At 41.5% G+C, this 25,291-nt stretch overlaps 1 non-coding gene across 1 annotated transcript; it reads left to right on the top strand.

The window, feature by feature from the left end:
* Positions 1-4,990: 4,990 nt before the first annotated feature.
* Positions 4,991-5,057, top strand: TRNAT-AGU (transfer RNA threonine (anticodon AGU)). Its single transcript has one exon. It is a non-coding gene; the product is annotated as a tRNA-Thr (tRNA).
* Positions 5,058-25,291: the final 20,234 nt, after the last annotated feature.

Raw genomic sequence — 25,291 nt, 5'->3', positions numbered from 1 at the left:
GAGTCGGAAATGACTGGTGCCTGCACACGAGACCTTTCCTTTTTCTTTCTGTCTGTCTGTCTGTCTGTCTATCTGTCTGTCTGTCTGTCTGTCTATCTATCTATCTATCTATCTATCTATCTATCTATCTATCTATCTATCTATCTATCTGTCTGTCTGTCTGTCTGTCTGTCTGTCTGTCTGTCTGTCTGTCTGTCTGTCTGTCTGTCTGTCTGTCTGTCTGTCTGTCTGTCTGTCTGTCTGCCTGCCTGCCTGCCTGCCTGCCTGCCTGCCTGCCTGCCTGCCTGCCTGTCTAAAAATACATCAGCGTAAATACATTCATTCTTAACTTTGTCAAATGATTTCTGCAAAACCCAGCATTTAACAAAAGGAGACTCTTTCTTACAACATTTATTTGGAGATGAATCATTTTCCTTCCCACGCATGCTGTTAAGTCCTGGCCCCAACCTGGGGGAACTCTCTGCCAGAGAACATTAGGGCCCTGCAAGATCTTTTACAGTTCTGCAGGGCTTGTAAGGCAGAGATGTTCAGCCAGGCTTTTGATTGAGGACAAGTATGGTTGCCAAGCTCCTCCGCCCTTGCGGGTCCCCCTGATGCAGTGTCTGAATTGGAAGAATTTTAATAGGACACCATTGAGGTTATAAGCTTTTAAAGTTCAAATTGGCTTTTTATTGGTTTTTAAATGTATGCATTTATTATCCACTGTTGTACATCACTCAGAGCCTGGCGCTAGCCAGGATAGCGCAATCCATCAAGTTGAATTATTATTATTATTATTATTATTATTATTATTATTATTATTATTATTATTATTATTATTATTATTATTATTATTATTATCTGAACTTACCCATGAGCACAGCATGCCAAATGCTTCCATAGTACGTATTTTCATGCAACTAATATCCATGATCATTTTGTACAGAACTGTGGATCTGGGAAGTAACAAAGATCTATGAAGATTACCACAGGAGGTGGTGGCGGCTACAAGCATAGCCAGTTTCAAGAGGGGTTTGGATACAAATATGGAGCGGAGGTCCATCAGTGGCTATTACCCACAGCATATTATTGGAACTGTCTGGGGCAGTGATGCTCTGTATTCTTGGTGCTGGGGGGGGGGCAAAGTGGAAGGGCTTCTAGCTCCACTTGTGAACCTCCTTTCTTTTTTGGCCACTGTGTGACACAGAGTGTTGGACTGGATGGGCCATTGGCCTGATCCAACATGGCTTCTCTTATGTTCTTACAATATGAAGTCACTGTCACTATAAATAGGTAAAAGCAAACATATGTGTCTGTAAATAAAGGGTTTTGGCTTTCTTGCTAGTATTGTTTTTAATTTTATATTTTAACTGTATTTTAATTATTAAAAAGTTTTAAAGTTTTCATATTAGCCACATTAAGGACATTGCTTGGGTGGAAAGATGGCATAAAATATTTTAAGTAAATAAATAAAGGTAGTTTCAGAGGTGTAAAGGTGAAACTCACAAAATCACTTCTACAAACCTGAAAAAAAATTACATTCTAAAATTTAAAGAGCATTTTGATGCTAATTTCCTATTACTCTGGAATGAAAAGGCTCCTCTTTGGATGGTTTGGCCATGCCTGTAGGTTCACATATAGTAAAACTGAGAGACAAGGCAAAGGACATTCTATGTGGACAAGAAAAGTGTTTATAAAGAAGAGATCTGTAAGATTTCTACTTCATACATTTTTTGCTACAGATGTACATGCACTGCATCAAATTGGAAGAAATGATTTTTGAATGCTAATTCTGCTAATTCTGACTTGAAATATTAGCAGTGTGAGCTTCCAGGCTCATTGGCACTAATAATGTACCAAACCTCTCCAGAGGTATGAATGGTTCAATTAAGATGTCAATCTTTCAGCCTACACAAATATCCTATCCCTGAGCTTTGAGTTTCACCCATCATTTTCAGTATGACTGAAAATAATTACACAATCTCTCCAAGACAAGGGGGAAAAAAAATAAGTGAACAAGTTCTTACAAAGCAGTTTTAGGGAAGGTGGCTTAATCTTACACATAAATAATCATTTCAGTATATTCTTCTGATTATAGATAATAGTTCTTTGGTAACATTAGCTTGCTCAGGTGTGGCCTCTTGTTCTCTGTGTTGTAACCTGCCATTTATTCACACTTGCTGGGCAATTACTTCATTGAAAATCAGATTACATGTTTAAATGTCAGAAATTAAAATGCCAAATAACCTGCAGACTATCAATTGTTAGCATCCCCTGCCCCAAGGGCTGCAATTATGACCATTTCTTCTTCATGTGAGTTCCAGCCTGTGTCCTGATAATTCACTGACATATATGAATCAGTACAAATATGGAATAAACTCAGCCAGTGCCATCATTCAGTATCTCCATAGTGAACATCAGACTGTTTAATTCAGCAGTGATTCACAGATGGATGTGCAACCCAGTGTTTTATGATTGGATCGCTCAACACTTAATGATTTGTCTTCAGTGGAAAGTACTACATCAGAGATGATGTCAGATGATATGAAAACTCTGTAGTATTCAGGGATGGACTGGGAAGTTAAAACCAGTCAGGGACAAACTAAGCTGATCAGGCCCTGCAGCACCAAGAATGGACCTTGGCTTATTAACTCTCCCCAAAAGCTGGCAGGAGGCAGTTGGTAAACTCACACTGATCATTGTTGCTGCTGAACTGTCCAAGCACCTGCAGTACTGGCAGAACTATTTGAGGCCTGACTTTGCCTATTCCTGCCAGTACAGGGCAGCAGTTCACCAAGAACTTTCCCTGTAAATTGAATGGTCTTTTTACTATTTACTCTATGATGGCTGTCGCTTGTAGCCAAGTCAGATCTTGAGTAGGGATGGGCAGGAACCAGTTCATGAACTAAAGTTCATGATGAATTGTGTCCGGTTTGTGAAGTTTGTGGCAGGTCAACAGGTATGAACTTTCCATGAACTTTGAAGCTGCTTGTGGAGGTTTGTGCCAGTTCATGAGTTAATACATTTTCAGATAGACTGCTCAATCTAAATGTTTACTAAACTTCAAAACAATTTGGGGGGGGGGGAGAGAGAGAACTTGGAAGGAATGTAGAGGAACATTTGGGGGAGGTCCCCTGTGACTTTGATGTCTTAAGCTTACACAGAATCCATTTTATACACTCTTCTACCTTTACCTTTTACAACCTCCTGAACCTTTACCTGTCAAAATGACTGCCTGTCACAGGTGGTCATTTTCACAGGTGCAGGTTCAGGAGTGCATAGAACTGATCCTGTCCAATCTCACAGGAGTTCTCCATCTGACTCTCCTCTACCTGCCCTCCAAGCTTGGTGAAGATTGGGTTTTGGGGGTCTTAGTTATGGACCCCCAGAGAAAGTGCCCCCAGGAAAGTGCTTTCTGGGGACATGACAGCTGGCCACATTCCTGGGGGCACCTTCTTTGGGAGGCCATAACTTGAGCCCTCTGGATCTAATCCTCACCAAATCCTCAGGTAGAAAAGATTCAGCCTGAGATTTCCTGTGAGTTTGGTGTCTCTAGCATGCTGGATGGTCATTCTATCAGATCATGACCCTTACAATCCAAACCAGTTCATTTGCCCCCCCCCCCCCCAAATTTATGATGGTTTGTGGTTCATGAACTGGGCATAGAAAAACAAAGAAGGGAAAGAAACTTAACCCAAAAACTGAAGTAAGAAACCTAAAAGGTTAATATGCAATTAAAGGGCTGAACGTTAAAAACAAAGTGTAAAAAAATCATAACTCAACATACATGTATTTATTGTTGAAAACTAAAACCATTTAAGGGCCGGCTCATCATAAGCCTCTATCCTATGTAAAATCATAAAACCTCAATGGAAACCCACTCAACTTGACCTGATGAGTTTCGACCTAAATTGGTCTTCTTCAGAGGTCAGAAAGGTAAGTACACATATGGGCTCATAATACAGAACAGAATAAAACAATAGAACAATGCTGGACCACAAGGAAATTTAGTGAAGTGACAAAGCTATTCTTGAGGCCTCTTGTTCTATAGCCTTATGTCTTAATCAAGAGCATACCTATAGCATTCAGTGTTTTTTGTATGCCATTTGGTCCAGAATTAATCAAGTAAAGGCAGAGCCTATGTGCCAAGAGTTGTGGCATAAGGCTATAGAACATAAGACCTAAGGCTATAGAACAAGAGGCCTCAAGAATATCTCTAAGCCTTTCTGACCTCTGAAGAAGACCAATTTAGGTCAAAACACGTCAGGTCAAGTTGAGTGGGTTCCCATTGAGGTTTTATGATTTTACATAAGATAGAGGCTTATGATGGGCCCTTAAATGGTTTTAGCTTTCAACAATAAATACATGTATGTTGATTTATGATTTTTTTACACCTTGTTTTTAATGTTCGGCCCTTTAATTGTATATTAACCTTTTAGGCTTCTTACTCATGAACTGGGCATGCCATGAACCACAAACCAAACTGAACCACATTTTCCTGGTCCATGCCCATCTCTGCTCTTGAACTCTCCAGCTGTTGAACCTGCACATGTGCGCTTGGCTTGAGTGGTCAAGAAAGATACAGCAGAGCTGTCCATCTCCATATGTTACAATGTCATATTAAGTTTATATGGTTGTTTTTTTAACTTGGGCTAGGAGATAGTTGATAAAATAAAAAAGCTTCACAAACATGGCTCTCTCTCTTTCTCTTTTTTGCAAAAATAAAGCAGAAGGCACCTTAAAGACTACCAACATTTATTATAATCAGAGCTCACTTCCTCAGATGGTATATTCTTTGGTTAAGCAAGAAAATGAAGTTTTAGAAAAATGTTCCGCATCTAGAAGAAAACTGGCCTCATGCTTGATTTCATTCATCTACAAGCAAGACTGTGTAGTCACCTAGAAGTCTTGATTACTCCCCCACCCCAATCCTAATGGCAGTGAGCTACATTAGATACCATCTAGCCATACAGGTGGATGAGCAATTTGCCACACAACTAGACGGTGGGACGGTGGCTCAGTGGTAGAGCATCTGCTTAGTAAGCAGAAGGTCCCAGGTTCAATCCCTGGCATCTCCAAAAAAGGGTCCAGGCAAATAGGTGTGAAAAACCTCAACTTGAGACCCTGGAGAGCCGCTGCCAGTCTGAGTAGATAATACTGACTTTGATGGACCGAGGGTCTGATTCACTATAAGGCAGCTTCATATGTTCATCAATCAGTTTGAAGGAATCACCACCACCTATAGACCTATTCCACTTGGCAGTTTTTTATTGTTTTAAATAACTGAAGTTTTTTTAGATAGTAGTGGTGGTCCAAGAGGAGAAAGTCAGATCTGAAAAAAGTACTAAGGCTATATCTGCCTAATTCCCTGACTACATCCACAACAGATGAATTTACTTTATGTTATGTTTGTCAAAACAGAATCTTTCAGTAACTGGAGTCTGTAAGTCACAAAGCAAAGTTCCTTCTTAGAAAAATGTGTGATATGATCTGATGAGATGAGGATGGATGCACGTAGGCAGTCTAGTTACTTATGGATAGCCAGGTTACTACAACAGTGAAGATTTCCAAATGAGGAATGCTTGTAACATAATTAAATGTAAGAAAAGTGCTACCCTCACTAATCCTTTTCTGAGCTGGATTAACTTTTGACTAGAAAAAGTTGTTTAGGTGATGACAAAAAACAGGCTATTTCAGGCAGAGTGTTGCAAGAAGGAGTAGCGGTAAACAGCATTCCAGTCAAGTTGTGCTATCCGCCTTTTCCTTTACAGTCTGAAACAATCTGTTGCAATAGTTCTGTTCTGTATTTAGGGCAGCTCTTTTGTATAGAAAAATCAAGTACCTTCCAGAATACTGTTCCAAATACTGTTCAGTTGAAATCTGAATTGATGTCTGATTTTGATGTATTCATTTAGCATATTTTGATCCCACTTTTCTCCCAAATGGAGGACCTAGAGTGGCTCACAAAATTACAAATACACTTTTAAATACATTTAAACAAACAGAATGCCATGTAAAGAAATGAGGGGGGGGGGGAACAAACACACTCTCAAAGGTACAAAAACATCCTAGACTGATCACAGGCTGAGACTCAAGGGCAAAGAACCCTTTGACTTGCAGCCTCAGCCCTCAGCCACACCCAGACTTTCAGTATCTGCAACACAGAGAGACAACCATTATAAATGGAGCAATCTTCCCATAATTTGGAGCGATCTTCCCATAATTCCTCCTCTACTGCTTTATGCATGTTGAAGTACAATGTTTTCACAGATGTTAATTAAGTTATTTATTAGGTCTTTATCCTACCTGCTCTTCAAGAGCAGTATACATAGTGTCCTTCCTCTCCCATAGTGTGAATTTAGGGGGAGGTATTTGTGAGTTTCCTGCATTGTGCAGGGGGTTGGACTAGATGACCCTGGAGGTTCAGGAGTGCATAGAACAGATCTGTGCAAGCTACAGACACCAAAACACAGGAGGACTCTGACTGACTCTCCTTGACCAACCCTCCAAGTTTAGTGAGGACTGGATTTAGAGGGACTGAGTTACATGACCTCTCAAATAAGGTGCTCCCAGGAAAGTGTTTTCTGGAGAAAGCATGGGCTGTAGAGGAGTCAGCCAGATATCCTCTGTCAGTTTGGTGTCTTTAGCGTGCTGTGGGGGCTTTCTACTACCTCACAAACAAACCAGTCAAGAATTCATGACAGCCTGCGGTTTGTGAATGGGGCATGTCACAAACCACAAATCGAACCATATTTTCCCAGTTCATGCCCATCCCTAGTTAAAACTTGAACCTAGGCCTCCGTTCTAACATTAATTCATGATACCACAGCCACTCTCTTGTTTCATGGATGTTTATTTATTTATTTACTTAATTTATATCCCACCTTTTTTCTCAGTGGCAATCCAAAGCAGTTTACATTGTCCTCCTGTCCTCCTCTTTATCCTCACAACAATGCGGAGAGTGTATGAATCATCCAAGGTTGCCCAGCAAGCTTCCAGGGCAGAGTGGAGTTTCAAACTTGCATCTTTCTCTAACCCCTATACCATTCTGCTGTATAGAAAACTTAGATGAGCTTTTCAAAAACTGAAGGTAGCTACTACAATTGACAGACAAGAAAGAAGTGTAAAAATTAATTTAGACCACATTTATTGGCCTTAGATTTCTGATGACAATAAGCTACTGCTTCCTGCAAAAGCTCAAAGATCCCTATATCACTTTGCAGTTAATGTCCATTCTTCTTTGGTAGACACAGGGGTGAACTAAGTGTGAGTAGTTTATTGGCCAAGTTTGCAGATGGCACAAAATTATTTAGGATGGTGAAAACCAAGGCTGACTGTGAAGAGCTCCAAGAGGATCCCCACAAATTGGGTGAGTGGGTGAGAAATGGAGTTCAGTGTTAGTAAGTGAAAAGAGATGCACACTGGGACAAAAAAAATCCAACCAAGTATAGGCTAATAGGGTCTGAATTTGCTGAGATTAACAAACATCCTGGGGTCACAGTTAATAGCTCAATGAAGATATCAACCCAGTGGGCTGCAGCAGTGAAAAGACAAACTCTGTGTTAGGGATTATTAAGAAAGGGATTGAACATAAAATGGCTGATTTTATAATGCCACTGTATAGATCTACAGTGGACCTTCATTTCATTCGTCTGGTCACCAAATCTCAAAAAGACATTGCAGAACTGGAAAAAGTACTGAGAGGGTGACCAAGATAATTAGGGGGTGGAGCACCTTCCCTATGAGGAAAGGCTGAAGAGTCTGAGAGCAAGTCTAAACAGGTTTGCTCTTTCTACTAAGGTCTATTCAATGGGATTACTCCTAGGAAAGTGCTTTTAGGATTGCACTGTCTGAGACTTTTCAATTTAGAAAAGGGGCACTAAGGGGTAACATGATAGAGGTTTCTAAAATTATGCATGGTGTGGAGAGAGTTGACAAAGAGAAATGTTTTTCCTTCTCCCAAAATATTAGAACCTGAGGACATCCAAGGAAGCTGATGGACAGTACATTCAATAAGGACAAAAGAAAACACTTCTTTCCACAGAGACATTTACTGTCACTATTAAAATGTGAAAGTTGCTGCTAGAGGATATCATTTGCAAAATATGTAATACCAAACTGTTTGGGAGGTCATTCTTGTAGAGGCAGTAGGGCTATTGTGTAATAGATCAGCTTGGGAGGAGACCTATACTAGGGATAATGTGGTGGTGGAGGTGGGATGGGGGTTGTTACAGTCCTTCAGTCCAAACCCCACAGCATTTTGTGGTTTTATTAGGAATCTTTGCTATTAGACTAAAATCTGTATTTTGTCATCCACTTGCAGATTGACTGAATAGCTTTGGGTGTTTTTGCACTCACGTTTTACTGGCGCCACGACCCTCCTGACGCCGGCGAATCTGCATGGATTTCGCACCAGAAGCGCCGGCGCACCCAGAAGCGCCGGCTACTTCCGTCGCTAAGCCAGCGCAAACGTTTTCCTGCATCTTTGCGATTTCCGTTTGCGCTGGCTTAGCGACAGAAGTAGCCGGCGCTTCTGGGTGCGCCGGCGCTTCTGGTGCGAAATCCATGCAGATTCGCCGGCGTCAGGAGGGTCGTGGCGCCAGTAAAACGTGAGTGCGAAAACGGCCTTTGTTTTACAAGGAATCTTTGCTGTTAGATTCAAATATCATCCTTCAAATGTTATCATATTTTATAATCAGTTTTCTGATTGACTGAATATTGAATTTGTGATCTGCCTTGAGATAGTTGACGCTCTATATGGAAACAAGCAAGCAAACAAACAACTTTGAATGCCTGCTACATTCCCAGCATGTTGAAAAGCAATATCTTTCACAGCTGATCAACTCTGTATAGTGTGTATGTGTCTGAGGGCCCAAACAATGTCCCTGATGTGATGTGAGCCTTAATATGTGCATGAGATTGGGGGGGACCAGCACCTCTCCAAGCTGGGGGAGGGAACCAAAGGGCAGCTCTGGTTGCCGCAGTGATGGCTGCCTTTTTCCTGTCCTCTTGCAAGAGATAGAAATCTCATGAGACAAAGGAGAATGAAGGGAAGCATTAATAAATCATGCTCTATTAAAAGGGGTTGGGGAAATGAACAAGAAGAAGACGCTCTCATCCTGTCTTGAGCAGCAGTAGCCAGGAGCAGAGAGGAGAAGGGGCTGCGTATTGACTCCCTTCCCCACCTCCTTGCCCTCATTCACTGATAACTTCATTGGAGAAGAAGGCAAAGAAGGTTCTCAAACATAGACAGAGGTGTATGTAGGGGAAAGGAATAGTGTTTGTTAATTTAATCCCATGTAATTTATAGGAATCTGAAAGGAAAATACAAGGAACCACAAACTATGCTTCTATTGGCTTGGCTTGTCACACAAAGCAATGACAAAACAAAATGCCTTAAAAGAGCTAACCATGGTGTGGTTGTAAAAATAAATGTGACATTTTATTTTAATTGCAAAGTCCTCTAATTTGATGATGTTATACACATGAATTTCAGTGAGTAAATGTTTCTGACATAAACACTAAAACATTTGCGGCGTCTTTTTCTTGTATTTTTCTTATGCTCTGTTTTTATCTTCCCTGTCCATATTTCAATAGATATTTGTCCTTATGCTTTACTAGTAAACAGCTTCTCTTGTAACAATTAGCTGAATTATGTAAATTAGATAACTTTATTCCCCCATGCCTTTGTATGTGGAGAAATTGACAGTTTTGTAACTTTCTTTTGAACAGGACAATTTATAATGACTTGGCTATGAGTATGTAATTTATCTGAGAGATAAGGGATGGGCATGAACTGGCTCAAGAACTAAAATGAGTGATGAATTTTGGCCAGTTATGTTAGCAGTCTGACCCCTACTCTAGCTAAAAAATCATAAACACCCTTTATACTATATCATCTTGAATATCATAAATGCCATACACTGCCCAGCCTAAAATAACACAAACAGACACAAGTCTGGAGATGTGGTTTAGAAGAATGGGAAAGAGCAGCTGGCTAGCTCCTCTCCACCCTAAAGAGATGCATAATTTAGGTTAATGGGTCTCCTCAGGTCACATAATGCCAAGACCATGGTCATACAGCCTGGAAAATCTACAACAGCCAAAACTATCTCCTCACCATGGATTAATCTCATCCTGCACCCAGCCTCATTTCCCCTTGTTCATTTACCTGGTAGCTTTTCCCATCTGGTACATAGAGGGTCATCAAGTACCATTAGCACCTATAGTCCACCTCAGGTAAGCTCATCAAGCTTCTCCGAAATCATTGTTTACCTCTGAAAACCCCATGAAATAATTGTATTGGGGGCAAACATGTCAACCTGTTCCAGGAAGCATTTCCCCTATAACTATAGCACTCTGCTCCATAGCTAGTATGTATGTTCTTGATGACATACCTTAAATCCCCAAATCTGTTTGGATCCTCTCTTCTTCACTTTGTGAAACTCTTGGTGTTTTGCTGCTGCCTCCATGCACCTCAGTCTTCAAGAATGGTAACTATAAGTCTTCCCAAAAATTGCTTTTTCCCATCTCCTCCCTGCTTTCTTCTTAGGTAACTTGTGTGTTTTTCATGTGTTTTATATGGGTGTTTTGCCCTTTTTATTCCTTTCCAGTTGAACATCTGACTGGTTTATTTTGACAGTTCTCCAAGGGAAATATCCCTGTATACAATTACCCCTTCTTGTTTTGTCTCCTTTGCAGCTAATTTTCCTCAACTAAACAGGGGACTACCTCTTTGGGTAACAGTTCATGGTTCACGAAGTGAAGTTCATGACATGAACTCTCCACAAATTTTCGAGCTGTACATGGAGAGTTGTGCCTGTTCATGAATAGGAATGGACACAAGCCCAAAAATTCTTGTTTTGTTTGAGGTTTGGATGGTCCCCTAACCAAACCCTGAACTGAACCAAGCCCAAAATGCCCAAACTTAACTGGCCTGTTTGGGTTCCCCTTTCACCCAGGTGTGACTTGTCATGGCTGGGATTGCCTGGCTATTAAACCCATCCATTTCGCTCCCTCCCCCTTGAAGCGAGGGAAGCAAAATGGAACACTGAAATTACTGCCAGGCATTTAAACATGCTTGTGTGACATGTCAGCTGTTACATTAAAATGGCTCCTCCTTCTTTGAAGTGGGTGAAGCAAAATGGAGGGCTGCCAGCCATTTAAACCTAACAACACTATGGGTATGCCCATCAGCTGTTAGGTTTAAATGGCTAGGCAGGAATTAAACCAATCCATTTTACTCTCCTTGCTTCAATGCAAGGTGAACTGAATGGAGTGCTAAAATGGCTGCCAGCTATTTCAGCTTAAGACTGGATGAGTGCACCCACCCTGCTGTTAAGCTAAAATGGCTAGCAGTGCTCCACTTCCCTTCAAAATGGGTTTTTGTATGAAACTGCTGCTTAAACCTAACAATTGATGGATGGAGCTGTACCACTTAGCTATTAGGTTTAAATGGTTCAAATCGCACAGGGTTTTGGTAAATGTTTGGGGAAAGTGCCTTACAAGAACATTGGTTCAGGAGCTCTGAAATGGGTCAAGTCCATGCCAAATTTTGGTTCATGAACCACTTTCCCATCCAGGAGGAGGAGAGTTAGAACTTGAAGGCATGTAGGGGAGTATCCAGGAAAGGTCCCCTGTGACTTTGATGTCTCTAGCTTGCACAGGTATCCATTCTATACACTCCTGAACGTGTGCATGCCAAAATGACCACTGTTGATGTTCAGGCATTTGTAGAATGAATCCTGTGCAAGCAAGAGACACCAAACTTGCAGGAAGTCTCTGGCTGAATTTTCTCTAACTGCCCTCCAAATTTGGTGATGATTTACAGGGTCCAAGTTATGGACTCCCTCAAAAGGTGCCCCCAGGAAAGTGCTTTCTGGGGAAATGACAGGCAGTCATTCCCTCAGAAAGAATTTCCTGGGGGCATCTTTTGGGTGGAATAACTCTGACCCAGGAAATCCAATCCTCACAAAACTTGGAGGGCAAGAAGAGGAAAGTCAGCTAGAGATCCCATACAAATTTGGTGTCTGTTGCATGTCAGGGGGCCATTCTGATTGTGAACTGAACCAGTTTGTTTGGCTTCTAAAAGTTCATGTTTATGGTTCATGAAGCAGGCATACCATGAACCATGAACCAAAGTGAGCCATATTTTTCCAGTTTGTGCCCATCCCCATGAAAGACATCATGTGCTTCCTCAATACAGTGTTCCTGGAGTCTATTCTAAAAATTTAAAAGTGATGTTCCAATTAGAGATGATCCCAGCACAGTCCAGCTTGGTCATCAGAGTCTTAAGAGAGTAATTTTTTTTGGGGGGGGGGGAGGGGGGAGAATTGTATCTTGCATGGCTTGATGTTTGTGTTTAATTTTTCTTTCTTATGCAGTTTACAGTCATACTATTTACAATGTAGTAATGATGGAGTCAGTAGATTAATAGTGTATTTGAAAGCTTTGCTGCAATAAGGATTCCTGAGCCTTGAGAGTAATTTTGCATGGGCTTCATACTACAGTAGTCCCAAAAAGAGAATGGAAGACTGAGTTTATGCTAAGGTTATACAGCAGAAATAAATGAGATAGGTAAAGGGTATGCTGCTTTGGGCTCATTGAAGAAAAGGCAGGATAAAAATGTAATAGATAGGTAACTGTCCTGTAGACATTTTTTTCCCCATTGGCTAGGCCAGACCTACTCCATAATTGACCTGAAGGTTGTTTTGCACTCTTTGAGTTCACTCTAGGCCTGGATTGTTTAATCAAACAGCTCCCTAGCTTATACTTAGCAGTCTGTGCTTTTGTTGTCTCCCAGGGGTTGTTTGGATCGCTTTCCCATGGCTTGAATTTTTTGCAAGGGTTAAACTGTTCAAATAATCACACAGATTGTGTTCTGTATGCATAGCTATGCATCTGTCATCTGCTGTAAAGTCTCCTTCCCGTAGCTACAGATAGGTGTAAAGTGAAGAGGTGTATAGACCCAATCCCTTTTGGTAACAGATTTTTTTTTCTTTTTTGGGGATGGGCAGTGGTTATTATCTATGTCTGGGTGCTTTACTTGTTCTTTATGCATGTCCAGTAGACAAAGGAATTGCTTGGATCCAATTCTGTATTCCCTTTTCTGTTGAATTTTGGTGACATTAGAAATGCCTTTTAAAAGGAGTGCTTTTAGAACAGATGCAATAAATATGCAGCATAGCATCATAAGCAAGAAAAGTAAAATGGATGATAAATCATCTTTCTAATGTAGCAACTACAGTGAACAATTAGATGCCACTGGAAGAGCAAGGAGGAAGAGCATAGAAGCCAAAGCATATCCCTTTGTTTCTCCTTCCCAAAGTAATTGGGTCGAAGAACATGTATTCTGCTCTGCACTTTTTTGAAGAAAGTGCAGAATAAACATGTAGCATAAAGGAATTCTGTCCCCAAATAAGGAAGTTCAATTTAACCCTTGCAGCTAACAGATACTGATGGACCTATTTTTTATCATTCGTTAAAGCTACCTACCACTTTTCTTTCTCTCTTGCCTTGAAAACCGTGTGAGGTTGCCATCAGTTGACTGCAACTTGATGGCATTTTTCACACACAAACTAGTAGCCATCATACATCCTATGGGAGTGAGTTCTGCAGGTTCATGCATTGTGTAAAGACATATTTTCTTTTGTCTGTCCTGAATCTACTATCCATTTTGTGCTATAAGGTTAATTATTTTGGGAAATATTCCGCCTGTTCCTTCAAACTCATGAATCATTTTATATAGTTCTGTCATTTTGCCCTCCCAGTTGTATTTTTCTTTCAACTGAAATGGCATTCACACTTGGTTGTGCAGAAAGTGCTCCAGCCCCTTTGCTGTCTTCTGCACCATTTCCAAAGCTATAATATGTTTCTAATTTCACTATAACGATTGCTCTTCTGCTTGTTTAGAGAACACCTGAAATTTTCAGATAAGCTTCTGTTTACCAGTTAACAGTGCACTCCTGAGTAGAGGTATACCCTTCTATGCCTCTTGAATTCAGTAGATTTAGAACACTGTAAAAATGTTCAGGATTGCCCTGAAGACACAAAGGTTTTTTGTGATAATCCAGGAGACTGCTGCCCTCTAGTGACAGTTGTTCAGCAATGCATGCTTCTGAAGAATCAATTTATTAGGATATAAATCTCATCATGAGGCACTCTGTAATTTTGAGGCAATTCCTCCAGTTTGCTTTAGTAGTTTAATCCTTTCCAGGAGCAAAATGCAAAGGGTATTCTCTCCCTGTACCTGCCCCATTAAAATGAATTAAGGCCTTAATTGGTCCAGCAATCAGTGGATTACTCCCAAAGTAGAAAAACATTACAGTTTTGGTAAGCAACTTCATTTACACTGCAAATTTAAATCAAATGTTATGTATGTCGAACAGCAGCACCCTCAACCAAATGATTAACAACCCTGTGCTAATGAGGGAAATTAATTTTAGATGCTTTTTCAGCTCTTGGAGTAATTTGTGCACAAATAAAGTCCCTGCTGTGATCTTGCAAACTGAAATACATTGTTTTGGAAAATGTATTATTGGCATATTCATCATATATCTGAGTTCATTATTTAAAAGGCTGACAAGTGTCTGGTTGCTAGTTTATTAGGGAGCAGCTTTAATCTCTTTGGTAGCATAAGCTAAGCATCCCCATCCCATTAGATGTGTGACTTTTTATGTACAGATTAATTTTAAAAGGTCAGGCCAGCTATTAAAATTTAAATAATTTTCTAGACAGTTAAAAGAGCCATGAGGTTTGACAATGCAGAGCCTGGTTAATGGGTGTGTTAAAATAGCTGAGGGATGTATAAATGCAGGAAGCGTAACTGCATCTGAAACACTCTGGAATATCAGCAAATTGACAGTACTATATGTAGACCCTGACTGAGCCTAAGTGCAGGAGAAAAGGGAGTGGATGTCTCCCAGTATCCTGACAATAGTTTGGCGTGTCGGCTGGCAAATGTCTTCCTCCCCTCCCCCCGAGTCCCCCAGAACTTGCAGAGAATGGACATTGCTTATGTACAGTAACATCATATACCAGAGACCAACCCTGCAGTGCACAGCCCTGTGTGGGCACAAGTCCTTGGCTAACCAGGTCAGGCAGTGTGTGGGGGGGGGGGAGGGGCTGACTGCAAACAAGCATCTTTCTGCCTCTCCTACCTGCTGTTTGCCCTGGTACAGACAAAAATCAATCACTTTTTTAATTAAAAAAGACAGGCAATGTTTTTAAACTAATTAAATGTCCAGCCAGGTACCATGGGAAATTCACATGCATAAGATCTGAGAAATCACTTCCTACTTATGGCGATCGTATGCATCCTTGTCCTCCTATGGATCATTGTTCATCCTGTCATCAACAGCCTTGTTCAGGTCTTGCAAACTGAGGGCTGTGGATTCCTTGACTGAGTCAATCCATCTTATGTTGAGTCTTCCTCTTTTCTTGCAGCCTTTAGCTTTTCCTAGCATTATTGGTTTTCCCTCCCAGTGACTCTTGTCTTCTCATAATATAACCAAAGTGCAACAACCTCACTTTAGCCATTGTATCTTCTAAGGAAAGTTTAGGCTTGATTTGATCTAGAACCCATTTATTAGCCTTTTTGGTGGTCGACAGTATCCATAGAACTCTCCTCCAACATCGCATTTTAAACTTGGCCCACTGCCTTGCTGACATAGGAGGTTGTGGGATTGTCCTGAAATGACTTTCTTTGTTTCTCTGGGATTGGGGACAGAGGGTGGCACTGGGGGAGAAAGCTTCCTCTAGGCACCCCTTGATGTGTGAGGTGCCTCAGGGGGCTATTCTCTCTCTAATTTTGTTCAACAACTACATGCACCCCCTTGTCCAGCTGCCATGGAGATTTGGGTTGGGCTGTCATAAATGTGCTAATGTCACTCAACTTTATCTGTTGATGAATGGCCAGTCAGATGTTGTCCCTAATTTGACTGAGGGACTGGAGGCTGTGGTGAAATGACTAAAACAGAGCCAGTTGAGGCTGAATCCCTTAAAGGCTGAGGTTCTATGTCTGGGGTAGAGAGATGCTGGTGTGGGGTGCCAGCCCTCAACAATGTGCCATTAAAACCAGCAGCTACTATTCAGAGTTTAGGTGTAATCCTGGATGCCTCCTTGACAATGGAGACTCAGGACACCAACATTGCCAGGCTGGCATTTTATCAGCTGTGCTAAGCCAGACAACTGACTCCCTACCTGTCTCACTCTGACCTAGCCACTGTAATCCATGCAAGAGTCACCTCCAGACTGTATTACTGCAACTCACTCTACGTGAGCCTACCTTTGAGGCTGACCTAGAAATTCCAGCTGGTTCAGAATGCAGTGGCTCAGGTCTTTACAGGGACCCTAAGCATGGCTCACATCTCCCTGGAGCTGTGAGAGCTGCAGTACTGGATCAGGTTCCAGGTGTTGGTGTTGATCTTTAAAGTCCTTAATGGCGAGAGATCTATGTACCTTCAGGACCACCTCTCCTCAGGAAAACCTTGTGCTCTGGTGATTAACAACTGCTGGTGGTCCCCAGCCTGAGAGATATTTGGCTGTCCTTGACCAGGGCCAGGACCTTTTCTGCCCTGGCTCCAATCTGTCTAATTCCACCCAGGCCTCGCAGGTGGGGTTGCCAAGTCTAACTCAGAAAATACCTGGGGACCTTGGGATTGGGGCCAGGAGATTTTGGGGATGGAGTCAGGAGACTTTTCCATTCCCTAAAACAAACAAATAAAAATACAGCAGTGCAGTTCCCCTGAATACAGTCTTCATTTCCTCACCCCCCCCCCCCAGCAGCTGGATGCACTTTCACTTCCTCTCTCTCTCTCTCATACATACGCACACATAGAGCAGCTAAAATAAACACAGTTTGGAAGCACATACTTTATGGTCTCACTGGGACAATTTACTCACCATGGGAGTTGTTGAAGGTTGTATACTCAACCAAGTTCTTCAGTCTAACACAGGGAAACCACAGGTTCCCTCTAATTTACTGTGCAAACAACTTCTGAAGGGGCTGTAAAACAATGGAGGGAGGGGGCTGCTTCCCTTCCCTTTCTCACAACAAACATGTTGTTTTGCAGGCTTGACCCCCCCTCCCCCCATTCAGCCTGGCTCTAGAGATTTAAAGGTGCACACACATTTAAAAAAGCAAGCCCTTCCCAAGTCTTCTAAGCCTTCCGAGGTGGAAAGGCACTTGGTGGCTGTGGGGGTGGGGCTTACCCCTGACAGCCAGGTGACTGGGGATGAGAAGGAGCCTGTTAAAGTGGGGGGTCCCCTGCTGGGACCTGGAAATTGGCAAGCCTACTTGCAGGATTTACTAGCTAACCAGAGGGCCTGTAAGACAGAGATGTTCTGCAGGGCATTCAGTTGCGGGAGGCAATGGTTCAACTTGCTGCCACCACCACTTCCACACACTTCCCTGAGATGGTGGCACCACCAGGACTCAGATAGTGCTGCAAAATGGCAACATTATTGGGAGGAATCAGGCTTGACTCCCTTCTCCTGTTGCTTTTTTCTTTTACCTTACTACTTTTACATATGAATGGGCAGAATTATGTAACTATCCAAGAGTTATATTACTGGTTATCACTTACTGTTATGCTTTCTTGGACTGCCATATGCATTATAACCATTTTATTATCTGCTTACTTTATAGTAGTGGTTTGGCATCTCCATTGCCTGCTTCTTGTAATCCTTGACATACAAAACATACATTTCTGTAAGAGTACAAAGTTTTTAGCATTGGCCAAATGAAATGAGAAAATGAAAGGTACTAATGGCATCAATTACCTGAAAGTAAGCACCTTTGAGATTAACAGAATTTGATTTTAAGTAAATGCATGCAGAATTTAGAGTTTCCCTTTCCAGCATCCATTTAGTCATTTCATCAGGATAATAGGATTTTCATCTGGCTGCTATTTTCCATAAATTCCTGGGCTCAGTTGTTCAGTAAAAAGGGCTGTTTAAAGTGTAACAAGTATCTAAAATGCCAGTTATTTAATATGTCTTTAATATCCAATGTTTAGGAGACTTGCATGGCATTAACAATAGCAGAAGCACCTTCCTGTTCTTATAAATTACAGAGCATGGTGTTTTCATCTTTTCTTGAGACAGATCATTGTCTCCAGCTCCCAGTACAGTTAAATTGAATGTTTTTCTGTGATACCACTTTCACTTGGAACCCTCAAAGAGAAAATGTAGTTTTTGAAAGCCCTTCAGTGGAACATTATAACAAGAGGAGTGTGTGTATGTATGGGTGTGTGGTCTCAGAAGCAACCCTAGAAGTTCTTGAATTGTCTTTGCCAAGGCAGAGTTTTTATTCCCCCCCCTGAAAGCTGCTTGTTTAAGTACTAAGAGGATTACAGTTGGATCCACTTTAATGAACACCTGTGAAGAGGCTACACCTGTTCAAGATGAAGCAGAGTGCTGCCATTTTAGAGAGAGAAAGAATATAGAAGGGGAACCCAATATAAAGAGCCATATGACAGTGTGCAAAAAAGTGAAATGTAAGAGTAAAGGATCAGGTTGAAGAGACATGCCACATTGTGCTAGGTGATTACATTTCCATTTCCATCCAGATAATGTTAACACACACACACAGAGGTTTTAGTGCATACCAGCAACAGTTCTGTGTTGTTCAGAGGATTTTTCAGGTAAAAGCTTCTCCTTCCCCATTTTTTTTGTTCTTTATCTTTAACACTGTGTTTGGTTTGGAAATGAAAACCTTCTGTATGAAACTTTTAATGGACATTTTTCACTAAAAGAACATTTTTCACTTTTCATGATGGATTACTTTATCTTAATGTTTATCTTAATGTTTCCTTACAATGGCAATAAAAATCTTGAAATATTCCATCAGTAAAGTGCAGCATGATGAAGTCTATGCTAGCCTTTTAGAGGAACTGAATCTCTGACCCTATAATAAATTCAGTGGATTTGCACAAGTGGCAAGAACAATTAATCAGTGGATAAAATGGAAATCCTGGCATTAAATGATTCAACGGTCTTTTCAAGATCTCATTCATGTTGCCCCTGAAGAAGAAAATATGATAAGCGACACTGCTAGAAATGCTTATTTGGCTCCAACAGAGACAAATGAGATGGAACCATGAAGATCTGTGATTAGGATATGATATGATAAGGAATAAAAGCAAACCTCAGACATGAGAGATATGGAGAAAAATCCCAGAATTTACGTAAAAATAACCAGATTTTATGAAGAAAATGCTGACTTCTTTGATTTCAGGAAGGATGGAAGAAGAAAAAAGAAAAGGGGGGAAAGGCAAAGGAGCCTAGAGTCTTTAATTGGAAAGATTCCTGTTTGCTTTTCTGTACTTTAGGAAATTTCTCTTAAGGTAGTCTTTTCTACTGGTTCCCATCATGGCTCCCAAGAGGGCTTGTATAGTCATCTTGGATGCAGCAGCTGAGGCATGTAGCTCCATCTCTCTTTCTGCTTGTGTGGTTGCTGTGCTCTCCCACACAGAGAGAGGGAGAGTGTGTGTGCCAGAGCCAGTATCAGCATAACTTGAAGTAAGGCATCTGGCCAGGCCCATTGCCATTGGGCCCTGCCCACCTGCCTGAGTGCCCTCCCTTCACCCACTGGCTCAAAGCACTCCACCTCCTGTGCTTCTTGTGAGTGAGAACCCTCTATTTTTATTTAAATATGGACATCATGATCACTGGTTCAGTTGCCAGGGTGCCTGGAGTTTCGACTCACACACATCTGCGCTAAGACTTGGGTTTTGGCCTGCCATTTCCTAACAGACTTATGTGAATACTATAGATCTCATCTTTACAGCAGCATTTTCTTACTGAATGAGTGCTAGTCAGAAGTAAAGCAGCCTTCCTGTGCGTGCTCAATCCCAGCTGTTGCAGTGGAAGAAGTCGCGCTGCCTTGAGCTGTCCAGTCAAGTGGTTTTCAACCCTTTTGATGGAAGCTATTGCCAAAGCTAACATCACCAGCGACCATCTTCATGCACTTCCAGAAGCCAGGAGGGAGAAACAGGAGCCCCACGTATCCAGCAGTTGCTTCAAACATTTGCATAAGGCCATTATGCTTATTTTAGGCGTGTATCCAGCCAGACTGCCTAAGCCGTTGTCCAGTGGAATGTTCAACAAAAGACAATGCAGCCAGAGGAGGAAGAAGAGGAAGACCAGTCTTAATCCGAAGCCATCACTATTGTGTAAATCAAGTGTCACCTTAGATATCAATTTGGCCCTCTATTGTCATTTTAGGTAAGTTTGTGTAGTTTGTTTTAATCCCTTCAACCCATGCCATGGCCAACTGTCACATTGGAGACTCCCCTTTTTCTGAGGTCATGTAGCACATGTCACAGCATCATGACCCACCTGACCCTGTGTCACAAGTCCCTAAGGGTGCAAGGTAGTCCTTAAAAGCTCTAGCCCAATGCCCCCAGGTGTGCATCTGACAGTACCCCTACCCTGTGGTTTAGATACACCCCCAATACCTGATCAGTTGAGGGTCCTTTCCCCAATCCCCTTTTTCGTCGCCCTTGGAGTCTTTCTTGAAGACTACAATAGGTAATTGTATTGCCCTGTTTGTCCATCCTTTGTGTTACCTCTGTCTATTTCATGCTGTTTTCCTAGGTCTGTATGTATGGTGAATGATTTTATATCCTTGTCTTTATTTTATAATAAATACCACTTATTATTAAACAACATCTTCTTGTTATTGGGTGACTTCCAAAGGAGACATCTTCTGTATACATTGATCCTGATCTCGCTAGAGCCTAGTTGCCCACCAAACTAATTCCCCAGGCATCTTTTGAGGGCAATTTGGCTTACATTCTAGCTACCTGGGCTGCCCAAGCACTGCCAGAGTGGTGATGGTCACAACAGTGACGCTCCCCACCACACACCCCTCCTTTTAGTGCCACTGAGGAAAGGGTATGACAGGGGCTGTGGGAGGGTTTATGACCAGGCAGGGGGAGAATGCCCAAGCAGTTAAGGGGTACATAGGTAGATGCAGAGAGGGAGGTGTGAACAGGTCTTGCAGTGGGACATTGGAGGGGAGGGGAGGGGAAGTCTTTGTTTAGGGCCCATCAAAATCTGGAACTAACCCTGCTCTGTGCCTGCTGCTTGGATACTGCTGTGTCACTGAGAAAAGTGACCTAACTGATAGTGAAGAATGGGAACCTCACCCCATCTTGACTCCCTTGTGGCTGGTTCTATGCCTGTGTTATGGTGAAAGTTCTGGGTTTCTGTCATGTTCTGGGCATCTGTCATGCTTTTGCACAAAGAACAATCTGTCTTACATTTTATAAAGTGGATGGAAATAATTTATTTGAGACTCAGTCACTTTTTTCTTGCAGATAGGAAGGCTTGAGACAGATGGATATAATGCAGGGAAGCCATACGAACTGATACTTTCAATTCAATCATGACTATGCTGACAAGTTTTTTTTTAAAAAAATATATATATATATGATCCTCTCCCTGTACTGCTTAAGATCATATTGTAGTTTCACAAGGAACCTATGCATAACCTGTGAAAGTTAAGGATAATCACTAAGTAATCCCACATTGAGATCTTCTTCCTCAAAGACACTTGTACCTGATGCTTTCATAATTGCCAGGAGGGGTAGAAAACCTATGATAAGTCAGGGCATGAGTAATTTGCATCCTAATATTTCATTAATTTATTTGAAATGTATATGCCCCCCTTTCTCTCAAGTATTTCTGCACTGAATGTGAGTAAATGGCAAAGAACATGTAATATGATTAAATCACAGTTTATTTCTAAGTAATTTCAGCATAGAAAAGTACAGATCATGTGGAGAAAAGTAAAAATGCCCTATGCCTTTTCCCATAATAAATTCAGCACTCCAGAGCTAGAGTTCTGTGTGCACCTTGATACCCTACTGCTACAGCATATGAAATATCTGTGAAGACAGAGTCTGTCTGCACAAGAGAATGTGTACACAATTGGCTTTCTTCATTTAAATGAATGAACTGGTCAAGTATGTGGACCCTTCAGAGCACTTGGAATAGATAGCTCTATTTGGAAGGCAGTACTGGTAAATCATAAGAGCATTTTCTGATGAAATACAGAAGTATACGTTATAGTGGTGCATCTACTTCTAATGACACCTTCCCTGGATCTGGGAGAACTCAATAACTATCAACCACTCTCAGCTGTTCCATTCTTGAGCAAACTGATTGAATAGGTGGTAGCTGGACAACTTCAGGATTTCTTTGTTGAAGCAATTTGTTTAGACCCATTCCAATTTGGGACTGAAACATCTTTTGTCACCTTCATGTGTCAGGCGATGGAGACTCAAGGCTGTATTCATTTGAGACAATGTAATACTTTTATTGGAAACTCATAGCTTGAAACAGAAATTGAGACTAATACCTTGGTAGGGGTGTTTCTGGGTCTTATTGAATCTACATCAAAGCAACATCTGAACAAAGGCATTATTCTCAAAACAACAGGGAGTGAAGGTGCAAACTTTCACACGAGAGCCTCTGCTTATCTTCTAGCCTCTGGGAAGATGCTGGCAAGCAGCGGTATCTATTAACGGTCACATTCCTTTGCTCTCTTCACAACCTAAACAAAGTTAACACTTCAAACGTTCCCTTTGATATGCATGGTAACTACAATATCACAAAGGCTAAGGGTTAGTATAGAAAAGTCCATTTGGTTAGTATTTTATAATTTCAGTATTATAGAGTTACAGAGCCTGACACACTGCTCCCCCTAAGCTCGTGCTCAGGGTTTGTCTGGGTGCAGCAGGTAAAATCTTTTTAAAAGAAGAGGTGCCCTTAGGTCAGTTGACTTAACCCATTCGTCGCAAGAGGGGGGAAAATATTTCCATCGGACTAGGAAATCAATGTTCCCCGCTTGAGCTTGGCATCCAATATCTCTTGCACTTTATGATGACTCTGACCCCTCACTTAAATAGGAGTGGGTGTCGTAGGGCGTGGATGCCAATACGTAGCTCCAGGATCTTTTTCAGAAGACTGCAATGGAAAACAGGGTGAATTTTACTAAACATTTTTGGTAATTCTAATTCAATAGTCACTGTATTTATTATTCTTTTTATTTAGAATGGTCCCAAATACTTGTAGGCTAGCTTCCTGGACGACTGTGGTAGCGGCAGATTCTTGGTTGAGAGGAATACAGTATCCCCCACCTTGAAGTCCCACTCGGGCGAGTGTTTTTTTGTTGAATTGTGCCTTGTAGTCCTTTTTGGCTGCTTCTAGATTCTCTTGAATTAATCCCCACCCTTTGGCCAGTGATTCCCACCATTGCTGACATGATGTGGGGGAACCGGTGGTGTTAGTCACTGGTAGATTAGGAAAAGGCTTCCCTTCATATCCATTCACAATTTGGAAAGGGGTGGTCTTTGTTGAACTATGTAGGCTATTGTTGTAGCCATATTCTGCAAACGGTAATAGTTCCACCCAATTGTCTTGCTGTGGCTAGGAGTGCCTTTTATCAGCTTTAACTAGTTTGCCAGCTGCATCCTTTCCTGGGCAAAAGAATTCTGATCACTGTGGTGTATGCCCTAGTTACATCTAGTTTAGGTTACTGCAATATGTGTGGGGCTGCCCTTGAAGAGTGTTTGGAAACTTCAGTTGGTGCATAATGCTGCAGCCAAGATGTTAAGAGTAGTTGGTTGTAGGAACCATGCAATTCCAGTCTTGTATTTTGTTCTAGGAGCTCCTCCTTACTGGCTCCCAATCTGTTTCTGAGTACAATTAAAGGTGATGGAGTTGACCTTTAAAGCTTTATACAGCTTGGGACCAACATGCCTGAAGGACTATCTACTCCCTAATGAACCTACCCAACATCTATGGTCATCTTTGGAAACCCTACTTCAGATGCCTTGCCTCCTGAAATTAGGCAGGTGGCAACCCAGGAGAGAGCCTTTTTAGTCATGGCAATGAAACTCTTCTCAAGGAGATGTGTCTGTCCCTTTCTGTTGCCATCTTCCACCACTGGGTGAAGATGGTTTTGTTTAGCATTCCCTCAGTAATGCTTCCTTCCTGCCCCGTGCTTTCATTGTTTTTAATGTTTGTTTTTAATATATTGTTGGGATGTGGAGTGGGATATTATAATCCAGTCTCATCAGATTTCAGAAGCTAAGCGGAGTTTGTAATTGGAAGGGAGACCTCCAAGGAAGACTGCAGAGAAAGGCAATGGCCAAACACCTCTGCTTCTCAGTTGCCTTAAAAAGACCCTTGCTGGGATTGCCATAGATTGGCTGTCACTTGATGCCACTTCACACACACAAGTTCTTAGTTCTGGTTTTAATTGTTTTAACAATGTGTTTCTTGTTTGTTTTAATGGTTTATGATGTGATTTTATGATGTATGTTTTAATCTGTTAGCCATCTTGGTGGCCCTTATGGGGGCAGAAAGATGGGGTATAAATTTTGTTGAATAAAGTATTATATAGATTGCAGTCAGCTCAGCTGTGTTAATTATTTTGAAGTTCATGTTTCAGAGCAGGAAATTCATCTGAGGTATCAGTGGTATAACCTTGAAGGCAGCTAGGTTCAAAGTCCTCAATTGCATTATCATAAAGTCATCATGAATGTGAATAACAGCCTATTCTACTGGCATATCTTTGGAAGGAAACAGGATGATTACTGGAGAGAGATGTTCCCAAATACAAATAAAGTAATCAAAGTCTAGCCCACCTGTGATCACATTTAAAGCCAATTGTTCTAAATATCTTTCAGAGCAATGAAAGTTACCATGGTACTGTGACACATGCTGTAATATTAGCGGTTTTTTACAAGCATTGTTGAAAGGATTTAAATAACAGTTGCGCACCATGAGTAGGTGGATCGAGTGATATGTTGATAAGCATTCAATGCAAAAGCTCAGGTTCAAAAGCTAAGGGAATGTTGGGCCTGACTTTTTTCTTGCCCCAGAGCTAACTGTACCTTCAAAGGGGCTCTTTAAGTTGCAGAAGTGTGGAATGAAACAGCTAAATGAGCACTTACCTTCAGTCTTTGAGACAGCTGTGAGGCAATGTTAATTAATTTTTAAAAGACCCCATGGAAAATTCTATCCTCAGAATTCTAGGATATGGGCTTGGTTGGGCTACTAAAACTGCCTTGAAGCATGCTGAGTTATGGCACACTCAGCTGAATCTTGACAAGTGAATACAATTGGCACTGACTCTACCATTGCCTCCTCCAGCACCACTGCTGGCCACATCTGAGACATGGACACTGCCCCTTCCCAGTGTATCAGACTTACTAGTGGTTCTGAAATTTGTCTTTCCTTGCACCAAAGCTGCATTTCTGTACCCATTTGGGGGAACAGATCCCACTGAACACAACTG

The sequence above is a fragment of the Heteronotia binoei genome, chromosome 6 (genome assembly GCF_032191835.1).
Source record: "Heteronotia binoei isolate CCM8104 ecotype False Entrance Well chromosome 6, APGP_CSIRO_Hbin_v1, whole genome shotgun sequence".
Lineage (NCBI taxonomy): Eukaryota > Metazoa > Chordata > Lepidosauria > Squamata > Gekkonidae > Heteronotia > Heteronotia binoei.
Note: the sequence above shows the minus strand (reverse complement) of the source record. Positions and strands in the feature narration are given on the sequence as shown.